We start from the raw sequence: 14328 nt of genomic DNA on the forward strand, positions 1-14328 counted from the left end.
ACAATCAACACAGAACCAAACACAGAAAACACAGAACACAGTATATACTGTGACAGTACCCCCCCTCTAAGGAGTGGCTTCCAGGGCGGAGACTTTCCCTCGGGCGGCCAGGGCGGAGACTTTCCCTCGGGCGGCCAGGGCGGAGACGACCCTTCAGGCGGCCATGGCACAGGAATAGACACCGGCTCAGGAACTGGAACAGACACCGGCTCAGGAACTGGCACCACCGGCTCAGGAACTGGAACAGACACCACTGGCTCAGGAACTGGAACAGACACCACCGGCTCAGGAACTGGAACTGGCACCACCGGTTCGGGCACTGGAACTGGCACCACCGGCTCGGGCTCAGGCACTGGCACCACCGGCTCGGGCACTGGAACTGGCACCACCGGCCCGGGCACTGGAACTGGCACCACCGGCTCGGGCACTGGAACTGGCACCACCGGCTCGGGCACTGGAACTGGCACCACCGGCTCGGGCACTGGAACAGACACCGGCTCAGGAACCGGAACCACTGGAACAGACACCACCGGCTCAGGAACAGACACCACCGGCTCAGGAACTGGAACAGACACCAGCTCAGGAACTGGAACCACTGGCTCAGGAACTGGAACAGACACCACCGACTCAGGAACAGACACCACCGGCTCAGGAACTGGAACAGACACCACCGGCTCAGGAACAGGAACAGACACCAGCGACTCAGGAACTGGAACAGACACCAGCGACTCAGGAACTGGAACAGACACCAGCGACTCAGGAACAGACACCACCGGCTCAGAAACAGGAACTGGCACCACCGACTCAGGCACTGGAACTGGCACCACCGGCTCAGGCACTGGAACTGGCACCACCGGCTCAGGCACTGGAACTGGCACCACCGGCTCGGCGGCGGCCATCTTGTCCAAAGACACAGGCTCGGCAAACGTAACGTGAACAGTCTCTGTGGCGGCCATCTTGTCCGAGGACACAGGCTCGGCAGGAAGTTCAGGGAGCTCGGGATCGGCCATCTTGGGCCAGGCAGAGAGTTCAGAGAGCTCAGGATCGGCCATCTTGGACCGCACACTAGGCAATTCACTGGGCAGCACACTAGGCAGTTCACTGGGCAGCACACTAGACAGTTCACTGGGCAAGACAGAGAGACTTTGAGAGTCGTGCACGACCATTTTGGCAAGGGAAGAGAGTCTATGGGGCTTGGAAGCGACCATGTCAGCTGACCCACAGGATACTGGAAACTCAGGAGTAACCATCTCGGCCTTCACAGGAAACTCAGGGAACTCGGAAACAGGCCTTATGGTCAGGACAGGAAATTCAGGAGACTTGGGTTCAGCTAACTTGGTCGAGATCAGAGGCTCAGGGGACTCAAATTCAAACCTTTCTGCCATGATAGGAAGTGCAGGAGACTCAGGTTCGGACCTCTCAGGCGTGACAGGAAATGCAGGAGACTCAGGTTCGAACCTCTCAGGCGTGACAGGAAGTGCAGGAGACTCAGATTCATGGGTTTGAGAGACCTCTTGTGAAACAAAAGAGCAGAAAGCAGACCACACACACCACAGAGCCATAGCCAACACAGGCAGCACAGAAGTCAAAGGACATACCTCAGGCACTGTAGAGACCACAGAACTGGAAACAAATGGACTTAGGATCCCAGCCGCCCGTATCGACATCATCTGGGTATCCACCAGACTAGACATTAACCTCTGGGTCCTAGTATGCACTGGAGAGGTGGATGAGGCGGTCATCTTGTGAAATGGCTCGGGTGTAGCAGCCATCCTGTGAAGTGGCTCGGGTGTGACAGCCATCTTGTGAAGTGGCTTGGGTGTAGCAGCCATCCTGTGAAGTGGCTCGGGCGTGACAGCCCTCTTGTGAAGTGGCTCGGGTGTGACAGCCATCTTGTGAAGTGGCTTGGGTGTCGCAGCGGTGGTCCTCCTTTTAACAGACTCATGTGTAGCCATCCTGAGGATAGGTACAGGTAAGACAACGGCCCTCTGGGAAACGGATGCAGGTATGGCGACAGCCCTCTGGGAAACAGATGCAGGTATGGCCACTGCTGTCTCAAACACCGGTCCAGGCATGATGACGGCCCTCTTGAGAACTGCCACCGGTTTGGCCGTGGCCATCTTTAAAACAGGAGTTGACGTGATAGGCCTTGTGGAGAAGGGTGTTCTTCCAATTGCCAGTCTAGAACCTCGCCCTGGTCTAGCTGGTGTGATCGGTTCTAGACTGGCCCTCCTAGGACTAGGAGTAGGACTGGCAGCCATCTTAAGAACAGGTGCAGCAGTGGTAGCCATCTTGTGAACCGGCTTGGATCTCCTTTCCACCTCTCTTTCTCGTGGTCGACGCTCGGGAAAGAGCGAAATGATCATGTCCATCGCACTCGCTACATCCATGAGGGGCTGGTTCATTCTGTCACGGTACGATTGATGAGGATGTAGGCGCAAGTGCAAAGTAAAAGAGAGTTTATTATAAACAGATAAACACACAACACAGGAAGGAGGAATGATGTAATGTCCAGATAGCAACAATGATGATCAAAGGATAACGGTAGTAGAGAGTGCTGGATGATTGGTAGTGGCGTTGGTGGAAGATAATCAATGGTGAAAACCAGGAACAGACCGGAACATCCACACGGAGACGACACGGTAATCCAAATGAATATAGTAAATACATAAAACTACAACACCATTAACACAGAAACTGAAACTCAGACAATGAACCAGCAACTGACACAACACAAGACAGAGTATATATACACATGACCTAAATGAGTGGCAGCTGGAACAATGGAAGCAAGGAACAGGTGTAATCAGAGTTAATGACTCCAGGTGAACACAATCAACACAGAACCAAACACAGAAAACGTACTCGGTTACTAACGTAACCTCGGTTCTCTCTAGAAGAGGGAACGAGTACTGCGTAAGATATCTTACGCTAGGGGGAAAATCCTTTTTCCGCGAGATATTGAAGCCAAAAATTATCCTTAATTTTGTAATAATGCAAAACGCGTTGCGGCAGCATGCAGACATAGGCGAGACAGCTCGCGCGCCTATTGGCTGCTCTGCGGCAACTGCAGCAGCCTATCGAGCGAGGCCTGGCGTGACGCCAGACCCAATCAGGGCACTTCGCGCCCGCTGCGTCACGTCCCGCCGACATGGGCGTGGTCTAGGCCTATAAATACCGCTCGCAGGCAGCTATTATCTGGTTTTTCATCATCGAAGCAACCAGAGCGTGTGCATGCACGGCAAGATACGCAGTACTCGTTCCCTCTTCTAGAGAGAACCGAGGTTACGTTAGTAACCGAGTACGTTCTCTTACGAGAGGTCTCTCGTACTGCGTAAGATATCTTACGCTAGGGGACCCAATGCAAAACGCCGTGCATGCTGAGATCTGACACCAAAGACCCAAGGGCGAAAGCCCGGGGTACATATAGTGCACAATCACTCAGGGAACTCACAGGGAGTCCAGGAAGAGGGAGGGGCGAAGCCGCACTCTTCCACATATGGTAGCGTCGCTGTGACACGAATTTCATCATACAGACAGGGCGGGGTACGGCCTGAACTGATGGGGGAATGTGGGTCTTACACAGTTTGCCCAGGCACATCTCGTGCTGCTACTTTTTTACTGTCGAACATTGAGCTGTGCTCAGTAGACGCAGCATTCTGAGCTGATCGCATCAGGTCAGATAATACTGGTAAACTTAGACCGACAGCAGCCTGGCCTGCAGGGCGGGAACCTCTAGGTTATAAAACCTTATAAATGTAGACGGGGAGGCCCAGCCTGCCGCCATACAAATATCTTGCAAGGCAATCCCACTTGACCAGCCCCACGAAGAGGCCATGCCTCTCGTGGAGTGCGCTCTGACACCCAACGGGCACTGCATGCCCTTGGAGGCGTATGCCAGCGCTATAGCATCAACTATCCATCTGGATAGGCTCTGTTTCGACGCGGCTAGTCCCTTAGAACGTCCGCTAAACGAAACAAAGAGCTGCTCCGTCTGTCTGAAACCAGACGAGTGAGACACATAAGCTCGTAATGCCCTGACTGGGCAGAGGAGGCTCGCGTCTCTTTCCTCATCAGGGACCAGTAGGGCTGACAGGGAGATAACCTGCGCCCTAAACGGTGTGTTGAGGGATTTCGGAACATAACCGTGCTTAGGTTTGAGTATAACTTTTGAGTCATTAGGCCCAAACTCCATGCACGCCGCGCTCACAGAGAGCGCGTGCAGATCCCCTATGCGCTTCACTGAAGCGAGAGCTGTCTTGAAAGACAGGTGTTTCAAATCGATTGACTGTAAAGGCTCAAATGGCGCACCTTTCATGGCTTCCAGAACCGTAGAAAGGTCCCATACGGGGACTGAGGGAGGTCTGGGAGGATTCAGTCTCTTAGCTCCTCTAAGGAAGCGGATGACTAAATCGTTCCTTCCTATTGACTGACCAAGCGTTGTTTCTGAGAACGCTGCTATAGCCGCCACATAAACTTTGAGCGTGGAGGGGGCCCTGCCCCCATCCAACAGCTCTTGTAGGAAGGAAAGCACCTCCGCCACACCACAGTCTGTGGGTGACACACCACGGGCTGTGCACCAGCCCGAAAACACTGACCATTTCGAGGAATAGAGTCGTCTCGTAGACGGAGCTCTAGCCTGCGTGATCGTGTTTAATACTCCTTCAGGGAGTCCAACATGTACCCGTTGATGGCCCAGACATGAAGGGACCACAGTCCCGGGTGAGGATGCCAGATCGAACCGTGGGCCTGTGAGAGGAGGTCTCTCCTCACTGGTACTGGCCACGGGGCAGTACTTGCTAACTGCATCACGACTGGGAACCAAGGTTGGTTTTTCCAGAACGGTGCCACCAGCAGTACTGAGCATCCTTCTTCCCTGATCCGTTCTATCACCTGAGGCAGGAGAGAGATGGGGGGAAAAGCATAGAGCGGGCGGCGGGGCCACACATGGGCCAGCGCGCTCCTGCTCTTTGAGAAAAATTCCTGACAGTGAGCGTTTTCTTGAGACGCAAACAGGTCTACTTCCGCTCTGCCGAATTTCTTCCACAGCAGTTGGACTGTCTGTGGGTGTAGAGACCACTCGCCTGCCGGAACATTGTTCCTGGACAGTCTGTCCGGTCCTATGTTCAGGAGCCCTGGCACGTGCGCTGCTCTGAGCGAGCGCAGGTTGCACTGAGCCCATACCAGGAGGCGTTCTGCCAGCCTGTACAGGTTCTTGGACCTGAGGCCGCCCTGGCGATTTATGTAGGACACCACAGACATGTTGTCCGAACGGACCAAGATGTGGCGTCCTTTTATCTGGGGACAAAAACGCGTCAGCGCGTTGTCTACTGCCAGCATTTCGAGGCAGTTTATGTGCAGGAGCTTCTCCCGTTCCGACCACTGGCCGAAGAACGGTCTGCCCTCGAGCAGCGCTCCCCATCCCGAGGTGGACGCGTCCGTGGACACCACTTTCACCCTCGAGGAAGTCCCCAGGCTTACACCTAATTGGTACCAGTCGTTCGCTCTCCAAGGTTTCAGAGCTGTGACGCACTTCTGATTGACCCTGAGGCGAAGCGAACCGGATGCCCACGCTCTGCGTGGGACTCGCGCTTTCAGCCAAAACTGCAGCGGGCGCATGCGGAGCAGGCCCAGCTGGAGCACTGACGATGCTGAGGCCATGAGACCTAGCATCTTCTGAAATTTCTTGAGCGGGACAGACGCGCCGCAGCGAAACGCGTTCGCTGTGCGCTGAATGTCTACCGCGCGCTGTGGTGATAGTCGCGCTATCATGGACAGCGAGTCCAATTCTGTGCCCAGGAAAGATATCTTCTGACTGGGTAACAGAGAGCTCTTCGCCCAATTGACACTGAGACCCAAATCCTCGAGGTGATCGAGTAAAATGGTCGTGTGTTCTATGAGCACTGCGCAAGATTGCGCTAGAATCAGCCAATCGTCCAAATAGTTCAGCACTCGTATGCCTCTCATTCTGAGGGGTGCGAGCGCCGCGTCCATGCACTTCGTAAATGTACGGGGTGCCAGGGACAAACCGAATGGCAGGACTGTGTACTGATATGCCTGGCCCTCGAAGGCGAATCTCAAATATCGCCTGTGACGTGACGCTATCTGTATTTGAAAATACGCGTCTTTCAGATCTATTGACACAAACCAATCTCCTTGGCGAATCTGCACAAGGATTTGTCTGGTCGTGAGCATCCTGAACTGTCGCTTCACAAGCACTTTGTTCAGTTGCCTTAGATCTAGTATGGGTCTGAGACCCCCGTCTTTTTTCGGTACCAGGAAGTATCTGCTGTATAGCCCTCCTTCGCTCTGAACTTGAGAGAGAGGCTCTATGGCCCCTTTGCTCAATAGTTTCGTCACTTCGGCTCGAAGTAAATGTGCTACTTCTGTTTTTACCGTGGTCTCGACGCGCGCCACATAGCGGCGAGGGCGTCGGCGAAACTGCAGCGAATAGCCTCTTTTTATAATGTTCAGCACCCACTTCGAAACCCCGGGCAGCTTTGCCCATGCGTCTGCATGGATAGCTAGGGGTTGAATACGAAGCGCGCTCCGCTCGCTCAGCGATGGAGAGGCTTCGGCGTGCTGCAACACAAGCATCGCGCTCGTGACATTTGAGGCATGGGGCGCGCTGATAACAGCGGGCAGATTGCCCGCGCTCGACTCCTCTGCGGTGGTCAGCCGCGAGGGGGAGGGCTGGGCGGTTCCCGTGGGAACTGTCATGTCTATGTGTGGATGTGGGCGCGGGACAGCGGGCACATTTATCACACCGAAAACATCGTTCGCTTGCGTGAAGCGAGTGCACGTTGGTTTCGTTTTTACAGAAACCGTGAGACATGCACAACGCGGTGTTAGTGGGCACTGGGTAGTGGGCACTTTCACCATGTTTGAAGCGCAACCGATCTGAGTCGGTTTTATGTGCGCGAGCCCTGTGTGACAGGCTGTGCTTGTGTGTAGGGATGGGCACTGGGCAGTGGGCATTCTTACTACACATGAAACACCATCGGCCGTAGCCGGGACACCAGAAAATACACTCTTTTGGGGATTTATCTGGGTAGCCGTGAAAACGGCATTTGTGTGCAGGCAAGCGGGTGACAGAACCGACTTGTTGGCTGCAGAAAACACTGGAACAGTCACATTTGCTGGAACTGGACGAGCGAATAGCTTTGGTGTGAGTCTGGCCGCAGCAGGACTTAAACACCGTCGTTTTCCTAGCTGTGCTAGGACGACTTCGGGGCCTCGGGCTTCACCGTAATCCTAGGTCGCGGGCCACGTACAGCGGGGCGGCGACCGGATGAGCGGGAGCGCGGTCTCGCGCTTCGGGCCTGGCGGCGCTGTGAAGTGGAGGCAGTGGACGGTGGCTGTGGCTGTGAGCTCTGAGCAGACGGTTTCGCACGGCCTGCTGCAGAGCTGGAGCGCTTCGGGAGGAAGTGCTTCATAGCCTGTGACGCTTTCTGTACCTCTGCGAATCTCTCCGCGAAATCCTTGACGGAGGATCCAAAGAGGCCTGTGGCGGAAAGCGGGGCGTCGAGGAACGCGGTGCGCTCAGACTCGGCCATTTCCGAGAGCGTCAGCCAAAGATGTCTCTCAGTCACGGTGAGAGAGGCCATATTCCATCCAATGGCTTGCGCTGCAGACTTAGTAGCACGGAGAGCGAGGTTCGTGGCACTCCTTAAGTCCGGCACGCAGATCGCGTCAGGCCCTTCCTCATCCAGTTTACGGAGGAGATCGGCCTGGAAGATCTGAAGCGTTGCCATGGTGTGCAGCGCTGACGCAGCTTGCCCGGCGGCGGAGAAAGCGCGGCGGAGCAGGCTTGACGTCGTGCGGCAAGCTTTAGAGGGTAGGGCCGACTTAGCACGCCGTCCAGCAGAGGGCGGGCATAAGTGGGCCGCTATCGCCTCTTCGACCGGCGGCAGCGAAAGGTATCCTTTGTTCTTGGCATCGTCAACAGCGGAGAATGCCAAAGAAACAGCAGGACGCACTCTAGCCGAATAGGGGGCGTTCCAGGACTTGGCGACTTCTTCGTGTAACTCAGGAAGAAAAGGCACCGGTCTGGACGCAGGCGAAGCGCGCTCCCCAGGCAGGAAAAATCCATCCAGCCGGTTGTGAGCGGGCTGCTCAGGCGAAGACCACTCGAGGCCGAGGCTCGCCGCGGCCTGTGCGAGTACTCGCATGAGCTCCGTCTCGATGGACGCTCTCTTGCCTGAAGACATGCGGGCAGGGGGCGCGGGGTCCTCAGAGCCCGCCCAATCCTCACTGCCTGACGCCAGGATAGAGCAGGAATCATCCTCTCCCAGCAGGGCTTCCTCATCCACGATGTCAACGGAAGCGGCGGCAGACGGCGGCCGCTGTCCGTCAGGAAGCGAGGCTGACGAAGCCGGGGAAGCAAGCGGGCGAACCGGCGAGCTTTGGCGGCTGAGGGAGGGTTCCGGGGCCCACTGGGCACGGCGCTTTTTACGGCGCGACGCCGCGGCGGGCGGGGGAGCAGTCTCGGTGAAGAAGGCTAGGCGAGTCCTCAGAGTCGCCATTGCCATCAGCTCGCAGTGAGGGCAGCCGCCGTCAGTGAGCGCGAGAGCTGCATGTTCCTCACCCAGGCAGGAAACGCAAATCACGTGGCGGTCCCCGTCGCTGAGTGTGGCTCTGCACGAGCCGCAGGAAGGCATCTTTAAAAAGACGCTAGCTCTTTTAGAATGTGTGTCGCGGCGGCGACACACACACACAAAAGTACAGTGTAATAAAAGGGAAGGATATAAGCGCCGGAAAGCGCAGCAGGAAGGCAGGAAGGCGGCGCGGCCAGCGACTTCAGTGACTCGTCCCGCTGAAGGTGCTCTCTCTCAGACGGCGCGGCTTCTTCTCCGGCTCCAGCGATGCGTGTGCTTCGCTTGAAGGATGAAAAATCGGATAATAGCTGCCTGCGAGCGGTATTTATAGGCCTAGACCACGCCCATTTCGGCGGGACGTGACGCAGCGGGCGCGAAGTGCCCTGATTGGGTCTGGCGTCACGCCAGGCCTCGCTCGATAGGCTGCTGCAGTTGCCGCAGAGCAGCCAATAGGCGCGCGAGCTGTCTCGCCTATGTCTGCATGCTGCCGCAACGCGTTTTGCATTATTACAAAATTAAGGATAATTTTTGGCTTCAATATCTCGCGGAAAAAGGATTTTCCCCCTAGCGTAAGATATCTTACGCAGTACGAGAGACCTCTCGTAAGAGAACACAGAACACAGTATATACTGTGACAGTTCATTTGCACGGCAACAAGAATGCAAACTTTGAAATAGGTTCCAAGGTGCAAGTTTTGATTATTAATTTTTTAAACGTTATCATTTCCGTGTAAACTTCAAAAACGTTAATCTGTGAAAATGGTGACGGCATGCACATCCATATTACGTGTTTAGTCATATGCGTTGAATATGTATGTGCGCAGGCGCGTTGTGTTTCTTTACAAATTGACATCGCCAAATTACTTGTCTGGCCTGAATAATACAGATTTTTTTGTTGTTTCCGCGTATGCGAACTGGAATCATTTTGATAACGTTTTATCTGTACAGAGGTAAATGGAAGGGAAGGAGGCCTTCACAGGGGAGAGTCTAGTGAAAGACAAAAAATGTAATTGACTTTTCAAAGTGGCTTTTCATAAAATATTTTTGAAAATGAATTGGTTACAGGTTATTTTAAGGTGTCATTGTTACAGTGTAATTATATATTTAAGTACTGAGTAATAATAATTAACAAAATGTACTTACTATAGTACAGGTCTATTGGTGCCAGTAAAGCCAGACTGGCTAACAGCCTGTACCCATATGCAGTGAGGCTGCTAAATGATGCCCTTTCCCCCTCCCCTCTCCTCCCCCCTCCCATGGACAGTAAACCATACCCTTTTCTGTAATAACTGTGAACTGGACTTTGCATTGTTGCATTAACTACATCTATATCCAACTCTGACCATACTCTCTGTTTTGAATGCCTATTAAGTTGTTTTGTTAGTCTTTTGCTGCTACTAAGAGTGAATGTCACTGGTTCTGTGTCTTAACAACATATACTTTGATGTGCATGTTTACACAGGGGGTATTTTTGCACTGGTGTTAGTGCACTTTAAATATACCATGTACTGATGTTGTATGCTCCAACATAATTTCGTTGCTGTTCCTTCGAATGACAATGACAATAAACGTGAACTTGACTTGATGACTTGATAGGGTTAGGGTAGGATTAGGATTTGGTTGAAGGTTAATTGCATGTAATTATGCATAATTTACTATTATTACTATGGTAAGTACATGTACCCTATGTAACAAAGACACTGTAAAATAAAGTGTTACCAATTAATTTTTTTAGGGCTGAAAACAATTTAATTGTGTAATAATAACTTTTTGTTTTTCAGATTTGAAAGAGTTCAAATTAATTTTTCAGTTGCTTTCAGCAATGGAACTGATTCTTTCAGTGAGGGATTTTATCTAACTGCCTTCCACTCTTTGGCGAACAAAAACTATCTAATTTTGGCCTTGGCGATTATCTATATCATCACCTTGCTGGGTAATCTTGTTCTTCTGATTGTCATTCTAATGACCTTCAGTTTACAGAATCCCAAGTACCTTGCTGTGTGTAATCTAGCTATTGTCGACATTTCAATGAATAGTGTTATAATTCGTCAAATGGTGCCTGTTTTTGTGTTCAATCAAAATCATGTTTCATTTGGAGCATGTTTCTCCCAAGGCAAGGCAAGGCAAGTTTATTTATATAGCACATTTCATACACAATGGCAATTCAAAGTGCTTTACATAGAAGAAATTAAAATAATAAAAGAAATAAGAATAATTAAAACAGTTTAGAAAAATAAAATAAAATACAGTACAGTACAGTACAAACAGTCGGACGAACAGTGGCACAGTGCTCATTCAGTAAATGCAAAGCTAAACAGAAGTGTTTTGAGTCTGGATTTGAATGTGACTACTGTAGGAGCACGTCTGATCTCCTCTGGAAGCTGGTTCCAGCTGCGGCTGGCATAATAGCTAAAAGCAGACTCACCATGCTTAGAGTGAACCCTTGGTATTTCTAGCTGATATGATCCTAATGATCTCAGTGATCTGTTGGGTTTATATTCAGTGAGCATATCTGCAATATATTGTGGTCCTAGGCCATTGAATGATTTATATACCAGTAATAATACTTTAAAATCAATCCTAAATCTAACTGGGAGCCAGTGTAAAGACCTGAGGACTGGTGTGATGTGTTCATATTTTCTGGTTCTGCTCAGAATCCTGGCGGCAGCGTTCTGTATGAGCTGCAACTGTCTTATGGTCTTTTTGGGAAGGCCAGTGAGGAGTCCATTACAGTAATCCACCCTGCTGGTGATGAAAGCATGAACAAGTTTCTCTAAGTCTTGTCTGGAAACAAAGCATCTTATTCTTGCAATATTTTTCAGATGATAGTATGCTGATTTAGTTATTGCTTTGACATGACTACTGAAACTAAGGTCTGACTCTAGTGTCACACCAAGATTCCTGACTTGATGTTTAGTTGTTTGACCCCTAGAGTGAAGGTATGCGTTCACCTTGAGAACTTCATCTTTGTTTCCAAACGCAATGACTTCAGTTTTGTCTTTGTTTAACTGAAGAAAGTTTTGACACATCCAACTGTTGACTTCATCACAGGGTGTCAATGGGGCTGTAATCGTTAGGCGATAGGGCTAAGTAGAGCTGTGTGTCGTCTGCATAGCTGTGGTAAGCAATTTGGTTCTTTCTCATTATTTGGCTCATTGGGAGCATATACAGGTTGAACAGGAGTGGCGCAAGAATTGAGCCTTGAGGGACTCCGCATGTCATGGATGTCCACTCTGACTTATGGTCTCCTATACTCACATAATAACCTCTCCCATCTAAGTATGACCTGAACCATTTTAGGACTATCCCAGAAATCCCCACCCAGTTTTCCAGCCTGTCCAGAAGTATGTTATGATCGACAGTGTCAAATGCAGCACTGAGGTCGAGTAGTACCAGCACTGATAATTTGCCAAAATCAGTATTTAAGCGAATATCGTTTATTATCTTTATGAGCGCTGTGTCTGTGCTGTGGTGCGGTCGGAAACCAGATTGAAAATTGTCAAAGGATCCATTCAAGCTCAAGAATTTGTTCAGCTGATTGAAGACAACTTTTTCAATGATCTTGCCTATGAAAGGAAGATTTGAGATCGGTCTATAGTTGCTTAATATGGTCTTATCCAGATTGCTCTTTTTCAGGAGGGGCTTGACAACTGCAGTTTTCAGGGGTCACACAGATCAATCCACCTGTATCCCAAATGTTCTTCATGCATTTTTTGGGTGAAATGGAATCTTTCTCTCTTGCTCTTTTGGAATATAACGGAGGGATTTGATCTATGGTTATTCTGTTGGAGATTTTCCCAGTCAGCCTCGCTGCCAGGCTTCCCTATTGTGCCTCCAGAGAGGTAAAGAGCTGCTGTTGTGAACACGGTCCAGTATACAATTTGGCTTGTGCAGACACCTCTTACAATCGTCAGCTGGGTACAGCTAAGTCATTGACCGTTTTGCTAGACCCCTTGACTTTTATTATTTTCACCTATGTGATTGTAGTGGTTGCTGTGATGCGGATTGCATCTACAACACAGCGCTGGAAGGCCTTTCACACCTGTTTCACTCACCTGCTGCTGGTCCTGCTCTATTACATGCCAGTCATGCTGGCATACGTACTAGGGAACCTGCGTTTAATTCAGAATGTGGATCTTTTCACAGCAATTCTGACTGTTTCTGTTACCCTCCCCCCAATGCTGAACCCAATCATCTACAGCTTAAAGACTGACGAACTACGAGACAAGATAGTCAAGCTTCTGGGAAAGTCAAAAGTGGCACAACAGATCATTAAAAATGAGGCCAGTGATTAACAAGAGTTTTATTTCTCTTATTGTATAAAACGTTTAGTTTGCTTTGATTTCAGTCCTATGTTACACAGAATTAATGTGATGTCCAGCAGATGAGGATGGCAATGTTTCCCAAGGATAAATTATCTTTTTCATATTCCCTTGATTCAAGCCCATTGGCATTTATAAATATTACATATCTAGATTTTTTATTCAGTCATTTATACAAGACTAAAGGAAATCAAAATAATTAGTGATGAAATTAGTTTGATTTCATCACAGAGGTAAGACCCACTGTCTTTAGAAAACAGTTAGCAATACTGTGACTTTAAAATGAGTTAAATACATTAGCAACAAGCACATTAAAAGTACTTCTCATACAGTAATCTTTAGTAATGTTTATAATCATTTAAAAATGTGAAAATGTTTGGTAATTTTTGCGAGTTATTGTCTGTGCATTCAGAATGGAGCACAAAACATTTAAAATGTACTAAAAATAAAATGCATTTCATAACATATTTTACTGAAAAATCACAAAAATGAATACTCTTGCTTTCCCACTAGATGGCAGAGAAAGACAAGAAACAATGCCTCTGCACTGACTGCTATATTCTCTGTTTAGATATGAAAAGTGTTCACAATTTTTATGAGAAGGCCTTTGTCCTCTCCTTACTCGTCACAGGACCAAGGAAAACATTCCTTATGCTACATTCTCAAAGAACATTCCATTCTTCATTCTGATTGTTTAGTGTTGGCATTCAGTGGTCAGATATAGCATTCAACGTAGTCTAGCAATGCTGTGTATTAGTTTGCTCATCTGAGTAACTGAAGCTGACTGTTATCCTTTACATATCACAAAACAATAATATTGTTTTCTTATAGTGGTTTCCATTAGAGCTGTGGTGTTTGTGCAAGGAGACCATGCATCATGTTTTGATGCAATTCTGTACAATAGTCCATTTTCACTGTCCTACAATAGGCTATATAATAAAAATTAAATATGTATATATAATACTTTGAATATGCATAAAACACATGTTCAATCAAACAAAATGTTATATAAATCGAATCAGGGTACTATAATGACAATGAGTCTCTCTCTCTCTCTCTCTCTCTCTCTCTCTCTCTCTCTCTCTCTCTCTCTCTCTCTCTCTCTCTCTCTCTCTCTCTCTCTCTCTTTCTTTTTGGCAGTTTAAATTTTTTTTGCTATATACTAGCATTCCAGTGGTTGAGGACACGCTGGCCGCCATAGGCGGAGGGTGAACCAACTCTAGGTTAAGGCTAGACGTGATTCCTCCTTAAAAACACATTTAAAGGGTAAAGTAGTCATAAACTGATAATTAACATTTTCCTTGATCTTTAGACAGATAAGAGGTCGTTATACTATAGAAATACCCTGTAAGTTTCAAAACTCAAAACTTCCTTGTAATTCCGAAAACTGCTTTAATTGAAACCAAGGCC

At 49.3% G+C, this 14328-nt stretch overlaps 1 pseudogene across 1 annotated transcript; it reads left to right on the top strand.

The window, feature by feature from the left end:
* Positions 1–2358: 2358 nt before the first annotated feature.
* On the top strand, positions 2359–12891 carry LOC311297351 (olfactory receptor 52K1-like; annotated as a pseudogene). Its single transcript has 3 exons — positions 2359–2414; positions 10378–10697; positions 12260–12891. The product of its transcript is annotated as an olfactory receptor 52K1-like (transcript).
* Positions 12892–14328: the final 1437 nt, after the last annotated feature.

Source organism: Rutilus rutilus (genome assembly GCF_951802725.1).
Source record: "Rutilus rutilus genome assembly, chromosome: 9".
NCBI lineage: Eukaryota > Metazoa > Chordata > Actinopteri > Cypriniformes > Leuciscidae > Rutilus > Rutilus rutilus.